Genomic DNA, 5,129 nt, shown 5'->3' with positions numbered 1-5,129 from the left:
ACATAAGACTTGGAACCAAAAAGAGAGATGGATATGATTAATAGATGGAAGCCCAATTAAGCCCAGTAAGGCCCAAATACTAGGAGGGGGCCGAAATTTATATATATTAGGAAGGAATTAATTTTATTCCATTAATCCTAGTTAGATTAGGATTGTGAATTAAATTAATTAAGAGATAATTTAATTAGGAGTTTTAATTAGATTAATATACTCCTATTATTATCCAATTAGGTTATTTATTATTATCCTAAATGTATTTGTATATTATAAGATAATAATTAGGAATCTCATTCCGAATGAAATTCCTATTAAGTAACATATTCCTATCTAACTAGAATTTAGATACAAGCTAATATATATACCCCTATAGTGAATTTCGACTAAGCCTCTACCCTCCCCTAAAGTGATTTTCGAAATTGCTTAGTTAGAGAGAGAAAAGAATTCACATCCCCAAGTTCGTGGACAAGAATTCATTCGGCATTCCATCGATTGATTAATCTAATTCATCCCTCTTTCTCCTTGATCTTGTGTTGGTTAATTAGAGATAATCTATTTTGGTTACATCTCATAAGGGTTGATTCTAATTTAACCTCACCGTGTTCACGAAAGAAGAAAAACAATCAAAATGGAGAAATTCGTTTTTCTTCGCCTACATCAGGTCAGTTCACTATTTTGAGGATTCCCGGAGATTGAACCGTCGGATCGTCGCGATTTTTGGACAGTAGCTTCTAGACATATTCTCCCACGTTTCTACCGAAGGGATTGTCGTTCGGAGGTCTGGAAGGTCTGTTTCGAATAGGGGCAGATTGGTAAACAGTTTACCTCTCCTTTGAAGTTGTGGGCACTTCGTTTGCAACGGTAGATTGATCAACGAAAGGTATTTCTTCTTATTCCTCTTTATATGAAATAACGATTAACGGATCCTATGGTTAAAAGGAAGTAGGCTAAAATTTTTATATTTCCGCTGCTATACCTTAGCCTTAATTTCCTTCAGTGGTATCAGAGCCATCGTTAAATCCGTTATTTCATATATGAAAATATAGAAGTTTTCAAAAGGATTGAATAAATATTTATGGTTAGGATTAATTGACAAATAGTATTGATTGATTAATTCTAAAGATAAATAAAGTTTTGATTAATTGTTAATTAAAACTGATTATGCATATGTTCCTAATTATTTCGGTTGATAATCATTATAACAAAATCTATTAGTTTTATAGTTAGGTTGATAAAATTAGTTTTATTAATTCTAAATGATAAAACGGAAATCTATTGTAGATTATCCTATTTCTGAAAACCGTTTTAAAATTGTTTTAGAATGTTTTCAGAAATTAATAGTTTTCTGTTTTGATTATCGAATGAATAATTCGTTTAAATGTTTGTTTTTACCAATATGTAATCAAAGTGTTAAATGAATTAAAATCAAAATAAATAGGACGAGCATAATCAACGTTTTATATGGTTATATTAATCTAAGGATTAATATAAAGATATAAAACGATTAGAAGTAAAATTGGATGAAAGTTAATTTGATGAGTTAATGTGATTAACCTAAATATTACATAAGCCGGTTATGTAATCAACCAATTAAATTTATTTAATTGAGTCTATGCATGTTTGAAGTTATGGACATATTTGGACCATCTTTTAGTCTTTTGGTATTTTTGAAATAGGGCATGCGCGTCCTGCCTTTCTACTATCTATTATAATTTCTCCTCTCATCTGATTCCCTTCAATTCAATTGAAGTTTTCTTATAGTAGTATAGAAATTAATATGTAATTTCAAGGCGCCAAGGAGAAGACGGATGACCTAAAGAGAAATATGTAATAGTTAGTATTTCCTTAGGTTTGGCCTTTTATTCCGTCTCTGGCTCGACAGAATAATTTAGATGATATGTCCATAACGCCAATGTATGTGAATGTATGTATGTCTGATGTATGCTAAAGCAAATCAAGACTAAGTTAGATTATGAGACTTAAATAAAATCCCTCGTTAAAAAGTTAAGTAAATAAGCAAGTTATTAAAATCGGTTGCCCCTCCCTAATATTATAATTCAGCCGGCAGTACTGGGGGCCTTTAGGTTGTTGAGCAAACTCAAGCTCGGGGTCTTATGTTAACACCTGAATTATCGAAAGTTATTCTTTCATGAATATGGGGTAATACTTAAATTAGGTTATGATAATTGGATGAGCAAACTCATGTTGTCATAAACTAATGGGCAATATGGTTGGGATTAATATGAGTAACATATTAGTTACTAATGTGGTTAGTAACCCAATAACATAGGAGTCACATTCAAGATGTGATTGATTACATGAATCTACCTGACAAATGGGACTAGCTTGTTGAGCAAACTCAAGGCGAAATCTCAGGAGTTAGGATCCTAGCTCACTAAAGGATTTGTGAAATTCTTCGAATTAATATGGAGGGTTATTAATTTGGTAAAATAGTGGGAGCAATCTGAAATAAATTAAAAGGCCTATAATTTTAGATTGTTATACTTTAAAGCAAATGAATAATATACCTTTACTCTTTCTCACTCTCAGTTTAATTAAACACTCTTAAAATCATGACTAAACACCGATCTGCAAAATATACTTACCGATAACAAGTTGAATAGTTCAAACTTCACCGACTGGTTTCGTAACCTCAAAATCGTTTTGAAGTTCGATAAAATAGGGTATGTATTTGATACATCGATACCCCTATCCCTAATAATGATGCTCCAAATCGAGGAAATTGATGCTTATCAGAAGCACAAGGCTGATGATGATCATGCCGCTTGCATCATACTTGCATCGATGACATCGGAATTACAAAGGCAACATGAGGAGATGAATGCCTATTCCATCATCATGCACCTAAAGGAATTGTTTGGGAAACAAACCAGGTGCGAACGCTACGAGATATCAAAATTGTTATATCGTTGCAGGATGCAAGAGGGCACATCTGTCATGACACATTGTGTCAAGATGATAGGCTATATTACCAAACTTTCTAGTATTGGATTCGCGATGGATAACGAACTAAGTGTAGACTTAATTCTTCAATCCCTCCCAAAGAGTTATTCATAGTTCATCATGAACTATCAGATGAATGACTTGCAAACCTCTCTTGAAGAGCTTGCAAATATGCTCAAGTTAGTTGAGCCCAATAATCAGAAAGACAAGGCAATACCGGCTATTGTCATAGAGGGATCATAGAAAAGGAAAGGGAATTTTCCCAATCCTAAACATCCCAAGAAAGGTAAAAAATATGTGTCCAAGGGAAAGGAAGTTAAGAAGCCCAAAAGAGAGTGCCACTATTATGGTGACATGGGGCATTGGAAGAGAAATTGTTCTTTGTACCGAGCTACCCTCAAGAAGGGAAAAAGCCGGTACTCCAACATCTGGTATGTTCTATATTTCGATAAAGAACAAACATTGCGGTTTTTATAGAGATGGGATTTTCTATTTTTCAGGAATATCACAAAATGGGATTTATGTGTTAGATTTCTGTTTTCGCAATTGATACCAAAAGACATAAGCTAGATAATTCAACTTGCTTGTCATATAAACAAGAGATGCATACTAAAAGCTACATTCAGATGGGCTTATAGATCCAATCGATTCTGAATCATTGGAAACATGCGAATCATGTTTAAAAGGTAAAATGATAAAGACACCCTTTAGCAATAAAGGTAAGCGTGTATCAGACACTCTAGGACTCATTCATTCAGATGTATGTGGCCCTATGTCAGTCCAAGCAAGAGGAGGATTCAGATACTTCATTAGCTTCATAGATGACCATACTCGCTATGATTATATCTACTTGATGAGGCACAAATCAGAAGCTTTTGACAAGTTCAAATGCTTCAAGAATGAAGTGGAAAATCAATTAGAAAAGAAAATAAAGACACTTCAATCTGATCGAGGTGGCGAATATCTTTCTGATGATTTTCTGAATTATCTAACTGAATGTGGGATATGCTCACAATGGACACCTCCCTATACACCACAACACAATGGTGTATCCAAGAGGAGAAACTGTACCCTATTAGATATGGTACGATCCATGATGAGCATGGCCTTACTTCCAAAGACGTTCTGGGGCTATGCCTTAGAAACTGCCCTCTTCACCCTGAATTGAGTACCAACTAAATCCACCAGTTCCACGCCATATGAATTGTTCATTGGTAGGAAACTCATGTTCTCTTTCATGAGAGTATGGGGTTGTTCAGCATATGTAAAACGCGTTGCGTCCGACAAATTAGATTCTAAATCTGATAAATGTTTCTTCATTGGATACCCTAAGGAAACCATGGGATATTACTTCTATCATCCAGATGATCAGAAAGTGATTGTATCCAAACACGCAACCTTCTTAGAGAAAGAGTTTCTCAAAGAAACACAAAAGGGAAGCGTGATTGAACTCGATGAAGTTCAGGAGGAAGAAACATCGACTGAAACAACGGAGGCGGTCGAGGTACCCGAAGAAGTCCCATTAGATGAGACTCCAGTGGCACCTATTCGTAGATCACGAAGAGTTCGTGAACTCCCAGTTATATATGGTTTTCTAGTGGGAGATGATGACGAGGTTCCCGTGTTAGACGACGAACCCGAAAACTATGAAGAGGCTCTTAGTAGTCCAGATTCTAAAGCATGGCTTAAGGCCATGGATTCTGAAATGGATTCCATGTATACTAACCAAGTGTGGACTTTGGTTGATCCACCCGAGGGGATAAAACCCATTGGGTGCAGGTGGATCTTCAAAAAGAAGACTGAAATGGATGGAAAGGTTAGCACCTAGAAGGCTAGGTTGGTAGCGAAAGGATATCGTCAAAAACAAGGTGTTGATTATGACGAAACCTTCTCTCCCATTGCTATGTCCAAATCAATCAGAATCATGCTTGCAATTGCCGCTCATTTTGATTATGAGATTTGGCAAATGGATATGAAAACAGCTTTCCTAAACGGAAACCTGCTTGAGGATGTATACATGATGCAACCTGAAGGTTTCATATCAAAGGATGCAAATAAAGTTTGCAAACTTCAGAGATCCATTTATGGACTCAAGCAAGCATCTAGAAGCTGGAACAAGCGTTTTGACGAAACCATAAAACAATTTGGTTTCGAACAAAATTGCGAAG

Source organism: Euphorbia lathyris, chromosome 1 (genome assembly GCF_963576675.1).
Source record: "Euphorbia lathyris chromosome 1, ddEupLath1.1, whole genome shotgun sequence".
In the NCBI taxonomy this organism is placed as follows: domain Eukaryota; kingdom Viridiplantae; phylum Streptophyta; class Magnoliopsida; order Malpighiales; family Euphorbiaceae; genus Euphorbia; species Euphorbia lathyris.
This window is presented reverse-complemented; position numbering follows the sequence as displayed.